The sequence below is a fragment of the Trachypithecus francoisi genome, unplaced genomic scaffold (assembly GCF_009764315.1).
Source record: "Trachypithecus francoisi isolate TF-2019V2 unplaced genomic scaffold, Tfra_2.0 Lachesis_group1, whole genome shotgun sequence".
Classification (NCBI taxonomy): domain Eukaryota; kingdom Metazoa; phylum Chordata; class Mammalia; order Primates; family Cercopithecidae; genus Trachypithecus; species Trachypithecus francoisi.
Window position 1 is genome coordinate 44,655,584 of NW_022681454.1, and position 12,454 is coordinate 44,668,037.

General features: G+C 38.6%; 1 protein-coding gene across 4 annotated transcripts in view; it reads left to right on the forward strand.

The window, feature by feature from the left end:
- The first annotated feature begins 7,953 nt into the window (after positions 1-7,953).
- The window catches only part of ABCG2 (ATP binding cassette subfamily G member 2 (Junior blood group)), a 134,279-nt gene continuing 129,778 nt past the window's right edge, over positions 7,954-12,454 (forward strand). For all 4 annotated transcript variants that reach the window (XM_033214123.1, XM_033214124.1, XM_033214125.1 and 1 more), the window contains exon 1: positions 7,954-8,516. The gene's annotated coding sequence lies outside the window, so the exon portion shown is untranslated. The remainder of the gene's footprint in view (positions 8,517-12,454) is intronic.

Below are 12,454 nucleotides of genomic sequence, written 5' to 3' on the forward strand. Positions count from 1 at the left end.
CTTCCAGGAAAACATGACCTCACCAAATGAACTAAATAAGGGAAGAGGGAACAATCCTGGAGAAGCAGAGATATGTGACCTTTCAGACAGATAATTCAAAATAATTGTTTGGGGGAATGCAAAGTAATTCAAGATAACACAGAAAAGGAATTTAGAATTCTGTCAGATAAGTTTAACAAACAGGTTGAAATACATAGAATCTAACAGAAATTCTGGAGTTGAAAAATGGAATTGATATAGTGAAGAATGCATCAATCTTTCACCACCAGAATAAATCAAAACAGAAGAAAGCATTAGTGAGCTTGAAGACAGGCTACTTGAAAATATACAGTCAGAGGAGACAAAAGAATTAAAAAAAAGCATGCCTAGAAGATCTAGAAATTAGCCTCAAATGGGCAAATCTAAGAGTTATTGGCCTTAAAAAGGAGCTAGAGAAAGAGATAGGGATAGAAAGTTTATCCAAAGGAATAACACAGAACTTCCAAAACCCACAGAAAGTTAACCAAATATAAGATTACGAAATATAAGATTATATAGGCCGGGCGCGGTGGCTCAAGCCTGTAATCCCAGCACTTTGGGAGGCCGAGACAGGCGGATCACGAGGTCAGGAGATCGAGACCATCCTGGCTAATACGGTGAAACCCTGTCTCTACTTAAAAATACAAAAAACTAGCCGGGCGACGAGGCGGGCGCCTGTAGTCCCAGCTACTCGGGAGGCAGGAGAATGGCGTAAACCCGGGAGGCGGAGCTTGCAGTGAGCTGAGATCTGGCCACTGCACTCCAGCCTGGGTGGCAGAGCAAGACTCCGTCTCAAAAAAAAAAAAAATAAATAAATAAATAAAAGATTATATAACACCAATCAGATTTAACCCAAAGAAGAACATCTCAAGGCATTTAATAATCAAACTTCCAAAGATCAAAAATAAAGGAAAGATTCAAAAAGCAGCAAGAGAAAAGAAACAAGTAAATACAATATAGCACCAATAAGCCTGGCAGCAGACTTTTCAGTGGAAACTGTACAGGCCAGGAGAGAGTGGCATGACATATTTGAAGTGCTTATGTAAAAAAACTCTTACCCTAGAATAGTATATTTGGCACAAAAATGTCCTTCAACTATGAAAGAGAAATACTTTTCCAGACAAACAAAAGCTGAGGGATTTCATCAACATCAGACCTGTACTACAAGAAATGCTAAACAGAGTACTTCAATCAGAAAAAAAAGAACAGTAATGAGCAAGAAGAAATCATCTGAAGGTACAAAACTTACTGGTAATATTATAGTAACTCCACAGAAAAACACAGAATATTATAACACTGTAAGTGTAGACTTAACTACTCCAATCTTAAGCAGAAATACTAAAAAGATAAACCAATAAAAACTATAACAAGCTTTCAAGACATAGACAGTACAGTGAGATATAAACAGAAACAACAAAAAGTTTAACAGTTGGCAGATGAAATTAAGGAGTAGACTATTAATCTTTATTATTCTCTTTGCTTGTTTGTTTAAACAAGCAGTGTCATTATCAGCTCAAAATCGTGGGTTGTAAGATAGTATCTGCAAGCTTCACAGTAACCTCAAATCAAAAAACATACAACAGACACATAAAAAATAAAAAGCAACAAATTAAATCATACCACCAGAGAAAATTATCTTGGTTGAAAGGAAGACAGGAAGGAAGGAAAGGAGGAAAGCAACCAGAAAACAAATGACAAAATGGTGGGAGTTAGTCCTTACTCATCAATAATAACACTGAATATAAATGAACTAAACCCTCTAATAGAAAGACAGAGTGGCAGAATGGATGAAAACACAAAATTTCATGATCTGTTGCTTTACAAGAAACACACTTCACTTATAAAGACACACATAGACTGAAAAGAAAGGGATGGAAAAAGATATTCCATGCCAATGGAAACCAAAAAAGAGTAGACAAAATAGATTTCTAGACAAAAACTCTAAGAAGAGACAAAGAAGGTCATTATATAATGATAAAGGGGTCAAATCAGCAAGAGTATATAACAATTGAAATATATATGCACCAACATTAGAGCACCCAGATATATAAAGCAAATACTATTAGAACTAAAGAGATAGAATCCAATACAGTAACAGCTGGAGACTTCAACACTCCACTTTCATCATTGAACAGAACTTCCAGACAGAAAATCAACAAAGAAAGATCAGACTTAATCTCCACTATAGACCAAATGAACCTAATAGATATTTACAGAACATTTCATCCAATGGCTGCAGAATACACATTCTTTTCCTCAACGCATGGATCGTTCTCAAGGATAGATTATATGTTAGGCCACAAAACAAGTCTTAAAATATTTTAAAAAATGAAATAATATTGACCATCTTCTCTGACCACAATGTGATAAAACTAGAAATCAATAATGAGGAATTTTTAGAAACTACACAAAAAACAAGAAAATTTAAAAATATGATTCTGAGTCAATGAAGAAATTAAAAGAAAATTTAAAACTTCCTTGAAACAAATGATAATGGAAACACAACACACCAAAACCTATGGGATACAGCTAAAACAGTACTAAAAGGGAAGTGTACAGCTGTAAGTGCCTATATCAAAAAAGAAGAAAAACTTCAAATAAACAACCTAAGGATTCATCTTAAACAACTAGAAAAGCAAGAACAAACCAAACCCAAAATTAGTGGAAGAAAAGAAATAATAAAGATCAGAGCAGAAATAAATGAAATGAAGGAAACAATATAAAAGATCAAAACAAAAAGCTGATTTTTTAAAAATATAAACAAAATTGACAAACCTATAGCCACACTAATGAAGAAAAAAAGAGAGAAGACCCAAATAAATAAAATCAGAGGTGAAAAAGGAGACATTTCAGCCAATCCTGCAGAAATTCAAAGGATCATTAATGGTTACTATGAACAGCTATATGCCAATAAATTGGAAAATCTAGAGGAAATGAAAAAATTCCTAGACACATATAACCTACCAAGAATGAACCATGAAGAAATCCAAAACCTGAACAGACCAACAGCAAGTAATGAGATTAAAGCTGTAATGAAAAGTCTCCCAGCAAGGAAAAGCCTGGGATTCAATGGCTTTATTGCTAAATTCTACCAAATACTTTGTAGAAAAACTAATACTATCCTACTCAAACTATTCCAAACAGGAAAGGAAAAGGGAATGCTTCCAAACTCATTCTACAAGGCCAGCATTACCTTGATGCCAAAACATGTCAAAACATATCAAAAACACAAAGATACCAGCCTGGGAAACATGGTGAAACCCCATCTGTACAAAAAATACAAAAATAAGCCAAGCATGATGGTTCATGCCTATAGTCCCAGCTACTCAGGAGGCTGAAGTGGGAGTATCACTTGAGCCTGGGAAGTCAAGGTTGCAATGAGCTGTGATCATGCAACCACACTCCAGCCTGGGCATCAGAGTGAGACCCTGTCTCAAAACAAAACAAAACAAAACAACACCAAAAACAAGCAAAAAAAAAAAAAACCAAAGAAACAAAAAAACCCATGAACACAAGGACATATTTTTTAAAAAGGGACAGGCTATTATCAGTGATGAATATTGATGCAAAAATCCTCACCAAAATAATAACAAATTGAATACAAAAACAAATTTAAAATATCATTCATCATGACCAAGTGAGATTTATCCCAAGGATGCAAGAATGGTTCAACATATACAAATCAATTAATGTGATAAATCATATCAGAATGAAGGACAAAAACCATATGATCATTTCAATTGATGCTGAAAGAGCATTTGATAAAATTTAACATTCCTTCATGATAACCCCCCCCAAAAAATGGGTATAGAAGAAACATATCTCAACATAATAAAAGCCATATATGACAGACCCAGAGCTAGCATCATACTGAATGGGAAAAATACTGAAAGCTTTTCCTCTAAGATCTGAAATATGACAAGAATGTCCAATTCACCACTGTTATTCAACAAAGTACTGGAAGTCCTAGCTGGAACAATCAGATGAGAGAAAGAAAGAAAGGGCATCCAAATTGGAAATGAAGGAGTTAAAGTATCCTTGTTTGCAGATGATATGATCTTACATTTGGAAAAGCTAAAAAGTCTAGCAAAAAACTCTTAGAACTGATAAACAAATTCAGTAATGTTGCAGGATACAAAATCAACATACAATAATCATTAGCATTATATGCCAACAACAAAAAATCTAAAAATGAAATTTTAAAAGTATTCTCATTCACAATAGCTACAGATACAATAAAATACCTAGGAATTAACCAAAGAAATGAAAACCATACAGACTGATGCAAGAAATTGAAAAGGATACAGAAAAGGGAAAGATATTCCATGTTCATGGATTCAAAGAATTAGTATTGTTAAAATGTCCATACTACCCAAAGCAATCTACAGATTCAATGCAATCCCTATCAAAATACCAAGACATTCTTCATAGAAATAGGAAAAAAATGAATCTTATATAGATTATATATATTCATTTATATAGACCCACAAAAAAGATTATATAGATTCATTTATATAGACCCACAAAAGATCCAGAATAGCCAAAGCTATCCTAAGCAAAAAGAACAAAACTGAAGGAATCACACTGACTTCAAATTATACTACAGAGTGATAGTAACCAAAACATCATGGTACTGTCATAAAAACAGTAAAACAGACACATAGACCAGTGGAATAGAGTAGAGAACCCAGAAACAAATCCATACATCTATGGTGAATTCATTTTTGACAAAGGTGCCAAGAAGATATAGAGGGTAAAGGACAGTCTCTTCAGTAAATGGTGCTGGGAAAACTGGATTTCTGTATGCAGAAGAATGAAACTAGACCCCTGTCTCTTACCATATACAAAAATCAAATCAAAATGATTAAAGACTTAAGCCTAAGACCTCAAACTATGAATCTATTAAAAGAAAACTTTGAGGAAACTCTCCAGGACATTGGACTAGGTAAAGATTTCTTGAATAATACCCCAGAAGCACAGGCAACCAAAGCAAAAATGGACAAATGGGTTCACATCAAATTTAAAAGCTTCTGTACAGCAAAGGAAACAATCCACAAAGCGAAGAGATGACCAACAGAATGGGAGAAAATATTTGTAAACTATCCATCTGACGTGGAATAACCAGAATAACCAGGAGCTCAAACAACTCCATAAGAAAAAAATCTAATAGCCCAAGTATAAAATGGGCAAAAGATCTAAATAGACATTTCCCAAAAGAAGACATACAAATGGCAAACAGGTATATGAAAAGGTGCTCAACATCACTGATCATCAGATAAATGCAAATCAAAACTACAATGAGACATCATCTTACCCCAGTTAAACTGGCTTTTATCTAAAAGACAGGCAATAACAAATGCTGGTGAGGATGTGGAGAAAAGAAAGCCCTCATACACTGTTGGTGGGAACATAAATTAGTACATCCACTATGGAGAACAGGTTGGAGGTTCCTCAAAAAAACTAAAAATAGAGATACCATATGATCCAGCAATCCCACTCCAAAGTAAAAATCTAAAAGAAAAGAAATCCGTATACTGAAGAGATATCTGCATTGTTACGTTTGTTGCAGCTGTATTCAGAATAGCCAAGATTTGGAAGCAACCCAAGTATCCATCAACAGACAAATGGATAAAGAAAATGTGGTACATATACACAGTGGAATGCTATACTAAAAAATACAAAAAACTAGCCAGGCGACGTGGCGGGCTCCTGTAGTCCCAGCTACTCGGGAGGCTGAGGCAGGAGAATGGCGTAAACCCGGGAGGCAGAGCTTGCAGTGAGCTGAGATCCGGCCACTGCACTCCAGCCTGGGCGACAGAGCCAGACTCCGTCTCAGAATGAGATCTGGCCACGGGCAGTGGCTCACACTGGTAATCCCAGCACTTTGGGAAGCTGAGGCGGGCGGATCACGAGGTCAGGAGATTGAGACCATCCTGGCTAACACAGTGAAACCCCATCTCTACTAAAAATACCTGCATGGTGGCAGGTGCCTGTAGTCCCAGCTACTTGGGAGGCTGAGGCAGGGGGAATGGCCTGAACCTGGGAGACGGAGCTTGCAGTGAGCTGAGCTCGTGCCACTGTACTCCAGCCTGGGTGACAGAGCGAGACTCTCTCTCAAAAAAGAAAAAAAAAGAATGAGATCCTATCGTTTGCAACAATATAGATGGAACTGAAGGTAATTATGTTAAGTGAAACAAGCCAAGCACAGAGACACAAACGTAACATGTTCTTACTTATTTGTGGGAGCTAAAAATGAAAACAATTGAACTCACAGAGATAGAAAGTGGAAGAATGGTTACCAAAGGCTGGGAAAGGTATTGGGGAGGTGGGTGGAAGTGGGATGGTTCAAGGGTACAAAAAATAATTAGAAAAAACAACTAAGACCTAGTATTTGCTAGCTCAACAATGCGACTGTAGTAAAAAGTAATTTTCTTTTCCAATTAAAAATAACAAAAATGCATTAGTCACATGTGGTGGCACACACGTGAAATCCCAGCTACTTGGGAGGCTGAGGCAGGAGGATCGCTTGAACCCTGGAGGTGGAGGTTGCAGTAAGCTGAGATCATACTGCTGCACTGCAGCCTGGGCATTGGAGTGAGACCCCATCTCAAAATAAATAAAATGAAAAAAGTATAATTGGATTGTTTACAATACAAAGGATAAATGCTTGAGGTGGTGGATACCCCATCTACCCTGATGAGATTATTATACATCGTATGCCTGTATGAAAATACGTCATGTATTCAATATATATACCTACTATGTACCTACAAGAAATAAAAACTTAAAATTAAAAAGAAAAACAAAAAAAATCCCTGATGGAGTTATTGCTTAATGGTTACAGAATATCTGTTTGGGGTGACAAAAAAGTCTTGGAAATAGTGACAGTGACACAACATTGTGAATGTAATTAATGCTACTGACTTGAACTCTTAAAATGTTTCAAATGGCTGTTATGTTATACATATTTTACCATATTAAAATAAATTTATAAAAGTAGATAAATGGAATTTCTTAACAACTTCAAGATTTTTTAAACGTTCATTTCATTTCAATAAATATTTACAAAATGCCTAATTTTGTCCTAGGTACTGCATAACGCAATGAATAGTCAGGATAGTGACTTAAATATAAACAAAACTTAACAGCAAGGCAAATTCAGTAATCGATATTTTGTGAATCTCATGAAATTTATCATGACAACTCTGTAAGGAAGGTGTTATTGTTATCACTATTTTATATTTGGGGGAAGCTTGGATTAAGAAGTTTTTCAAGGCCAGTAAACAGTGGCATTAGAAGCACTTAGTAAATGTCATATTTTTTCTTTTGACATCTATCATATTTTCAGAATATGAAATGTCTATTTAACTCCAGCCTGGGTGACAAAGTGAGATCTTATCTCAGAGAAAAAAAAAAAAGCCAAGTTTGGTGTCTCATGCCTGTGATCCCAGCACTTTGGGAGGCTGAGGTCAGAGGACTGCTGGAGGCCAGGAGTTCGAGACCACCCTGGCCAATGTAACAAGACCCTGTCTTTATTTAAAATACACACACACACACACACAGAGAGAGAGAGAGAGAGAGACAGAGAGAGAGAGAGAGGAGAGAGAGAGAAATGCCTATTTAGTATAGTCTTGACTTCCTATTTTACTTTTGGTTTAGGAAAGAATAACATGAAAAGTATAGCATGCTCCAAGTATACAGCTGCTCGGTCCTCTTTAGATCTCTGGTGGGCCTTTGCATTGAAATCTACTGCTGTCTTTGTTTTGGTTTAATTCACTTCCTTTTCAAATCTATGTCCTAGTCCTGCTTGGTTTTTTTGTGTGTATGTGCTAGAAGGCAGGGCCTGTGAGAGGTGACCCTCAGTTACATCAGGGTTAACCAAGCACAGGAAGTTTACGCACAGAGCAAAGCCATTTGCTAGAATTGGTTTTGATCCTTCCGTTTCGAAAATAAAGTTGCTGTTTGTGTTGGAGATGCTGTCATCAGAATTCCGCGGCACAAAGAGAAAGATATAAAAATCTCTCTCTGACATGTAACTTTCCCTTTTCTATGCCCTTGTTAGGAATACCAGAAGAGAATCCCACGCTGACTGGAACCATTAGGTCTTTTGTTTGAATCCCAGTGATCAAGAAAGAAATGTGGTTAACAGTCAGTCAGTAGTAGAGAAAAAAGGAACCCAAGGAGATAGAAGAGCTGTTAATTTCACTCTGGACATTTCCTCGAGGCAGTTTACTGGGAAAACCTCAATGCTCCCTGGTAGCTGCAGGATCTACTTTGGGGGCTGCCAAGTTTCCTCTCTCATTCTTTCTCCTGCCCCAAGAGGAGGCAGGAAGGAAAGTTCCTGGACTAATACTCGTCTGTTTAGTAGTAGTAGGCGTGGGTCTTGGTTGAAGTCTCTCTAGGAAAACTCGCAAGTGTAGAAATCTTCTCCGTATTACCACTGTCTCTGCACTGAGATTTGCTGCTTTGCTTCCAACGTTTCACACATCATAATTGAGGTGAGTTGTTTTTGTTTTTTCCAATCTTCATACTTCTTAGAAAATCTTGATTCTTTTTTGATATGTGCTTTAACAAATGTGTCACTTAAATCAGTACTTCTCATACATTAACGTGCATATGTATCACCTGGAGATCTTGCTGAAATGCAGGCTCTGTAGAACTCAGGGGGCCTGGGGTGGGTCTCTGATTCTGCATGCACATCTCAGCTGACCTCTATGGACCACACTTTGAGTAAAAAGGGCTGAAACTCTAGTTTTTTTGCTTTTTCGGAAGGGGTTGGTCATTGTAGGCAGGATAAGGGTATTTGGCTGAGCACATGATTTATGTTGAGCACCTGAGAAGACAATCAGACAACATCCCTTTCCTGGTTGTACCTACTTTGATGGCTATCTCTGTGCTTTGGGGTTTCTGTTAAGCAGATCCTAGGTGTGGTAAGCCAGATTACCCTAAGTGAGAGAGGATGGGCTTCTCCTTAGATTATATAGGCCACTTGGAGCAGAGCCAGAAATCCTTTTGTAATTTTTGTAATTTTAGTATTAACTGACTATTTCATGCCTCATCTGGTGTGTCTTGTGGTCACTCTGAACATTTCAGCTTCAATTAAAAATATGGCCAGGTGTGGCAACAGTGCGAGACTCCATCTCAAAATAAATATATATGGCCAGGTGCAGTATAGTCATGCCTATAATCCCAGCATTTTGGGAGACCGAGGCAGGTGGATCATCTGAGGTCAGGAGCTCGAGACAAGCCTGGCCAACATGGTGAAACCTTGGCTCTACTAAAAATACAACAATTAGCTAGCAGTGGTGGCACACATCTGTAATCCCAGCTACTTGAAAGGCTGAGGCAGGAGAATCACTTGAACCCAGGAGGCAGAGTTTGCAGTGAGCCAAGATCGCACCATTGTACTCCAGCCTGGGTGACAAGAGTGAAACTCTGTCTCAAATAATAATAATAATAAATAATGCATGCTAGAAAAAATAGCTGATTTTTTTCTCCTACCATTCGGAATTGAAGATTATAAGGCATATGAATCTATTACATTGTTGAAAATCAGTTTGCATAGGGAATAGGAATGTATTTTATCCTCCTGTAACAGGCCTGGTAGTGTTCTTTAAATTCAATATATTCCCTGCCCTAAACAATATACAGTTATCTGAAAGTTGCCTTTAACTCAAAAGAAACAAGCCAAGAGGAAAAAACAGAATGGAGAGGAAATATATCTATTGTGTACCCAGTTGAGGGGAGAAAAAAGCAATGGAAAAATAGTAGGGAGAAAAGGAGAATGATGGCCAGGAGTTGACAGGAGACACAGCTTCACAAAATGAATAAAAGAAAACTTAGTCTGGAAATAGAATCTTTCTCACACATTCATGGGAGTTCTCCTAGAGTAGTAGCTTGTATCTTTTTTAGTTGGAAAAGTGTGATGGAGACAGAGTAGGTAAGTTGTAAATTTTGTTGTTCTATTTTTTTATAGAAACGGGGTCTCACTATGTTGCCCAGTCTGGTCTCAAATTCCTGGGCTCATGCAATCCTTCTGTCTCGGCCTCCTGAAGTGCTGGGATTACAGGTGTGAGTCACCATGTCCAGCCAATTTTGTTGTTCTAGTGAACATGCTGAAGCCATTTGTCATAAATCAAGGAAGGGCTGTACAAGCAATAGTCAGAGGGGTGTGCAGGCCTGGTGAGGCCTGGCATGAATCCATGGAACTGTGTCTGGAGTTGGTTTCTTCCGGTGAGTTCTTGGTCTTGCTGACTTCAAGAATGAAGGCACGGACCTTCGTGGCAAATGTTATGGCTCATAAAGGTAGTGCGGACGCAAAGAGCGAGCAGCAGCAAGATTTATTATGAAGAGCAAAAGAACAAAGCTGCCACAGTGTGGAATGGGACCGAGCGTTGCCGCTGCTGGCTCTGGTGGCCAGCTTTTATTCCCTTATTTGGCCCCACCCATGTCTTGCTGATTGGTCCATTTTACAGAGTGCTGATTGGTCCATTTTTACAGAATGCTGATTGGTGCATTTACACTCCTTTAGCTAGACACAGAGTGCTGATTGGTGCATTTACAATCCTTTAGCTAGACACAGAGCACTGATTGGTGCACTTTTACAGAGTGCTGATTGGTGCATTTAAAATCCTTTAGCTAGACACAGAGTGCTGATTGATGTGTTTACAATCCTCTAGTGAGACAGAAAAGTTCTCCAAGCCCCCACTTGACCTAGGAAATCCAGCTGGTTTCACCTCTCAGAACCACTGCCAGACAGACAGGAATCTCTTCTGTTTGAACTAAGTTTCAAATAACATTCCCTTCTATTGTGGTCTATAATCAGAGGTGTTATGAAAAACCATAACCTTTGTAGCATAAGCACTGACTGATCAGAATACAAGCTAACTGTAATCAGCCCATCCAACAGCAGACGGCGGGTAGGCAGTAAGCATGTGTGGGGCTGAGTATCAGCCTAAGCTATCCCAGGTCTGAATTAGACTTTTTTGGGGTAGAAATTGTAAGGCTGCAGATGACTTTAGAGACATACAGTCTGGTTTCCACCATCATCTGCCAACTCTCTGGACCCATTTTCTCGGATGAGGCCACTTCCCTCTCTTTTCAAGCCTGGAGTAATCCCTCAGTCCAGCTGTCTACTCCTGCAGCTGATACTGTAGAAAATAAGAGTTCCCCTAGGGAACTACAAGACTCCAAATCCCATCTGCTTCCTGAACAGGAGAAGGGCAAGTGCATATATCATTGTGTGAAGTGTTACAGCAGAAAATGAAACCTGATTACCACATTATCCAACTGTACAAAGCACTGTCCCATACATTATCCCCTTGATTTTTCACAACTTTCCTGGAGTATATGGGTCAAGGAGATTGTTATTCCTGCCTCTGAATGGAGAAACGAAGGTCCCAGTGAAGCAATTTGCCAAAGGCACACAGCTGGTCTGTGGGTGTGCTGGGATTCAAACTCAACACTGGTTTGCTCTGAGTTCAGGTACATCCTGTGCTTTTCTGGCCTCGGCATCTTCTCAAGACCTCTGATGACCTCTCGTTCTATACAAGGGTTTGTTACCTTTTATGTCATAATTTGAAATCTTTGCATTAAAAATAATCCTGTTTCTACTTTTTTGGTCAAAATTACTCATGTGTTTGTCTTAAGCTTTGTCTCTATTAAGGTCTTTACTCCCCAGAAAAAAAAAATGTTTGAGACTAATGCTTCTCAAACTTTCTCAGGCTTAGATGTCACCTGGGGAGCTTGCTAAAACTCAAATCCTTGGGCTCCAACTCCAGAGATTCTGCTTCCTAGGGCAGGCCCCAGGCATGGGAATTGGCATTCTAATAAGCTCCCAGGTGATTTTAGTGCCACCACTCAGAGATCACACCTTCAAACAAAAGTCACAGCTTCAGTTAATATTTTAAAAGAATACATTTATGGTTTAGTGAGGGGGGCTTAGTGTACTTTTGTATATGTATATTATTTATTTATCTAATTTTTTTTGAGACAGAGTTTCGCTCTTACTGGCCAGCTGGAGTACCATGGCATGATCTCAGCTCACTGCAGCTTCTGTCTCCTGGGTTCAGGCACTTCTCCTGCCTTAGCCTCCCAAGTGGCTGGAATTACAGGCGCCTGCCACTAGGCCTAGCTCATTTTTGTATTTTTAGTAGAGACAGGGTTTTACCATGTTGGCCAAGCTGGTCTCGAACGACTGACCTCAGGTGATCCACCCACCTCGGCCTCCCAAAGTGCTGGGATTACAGGAGTGATATTTATTTTTATTTTTATTTTTATTTTTTTTCTTTTTTTTTTTTGAGACAGAGTCTCGCTCTGTCGCCCAGGCTGGAGTACAGTCGCATGAACATGGCTCACTACAGCCTCTACCTCAAGGCTTCCACATCAACCTCCTGAGTGTGGACCACAGGCACGTGCCACTACACACAGTGAATTT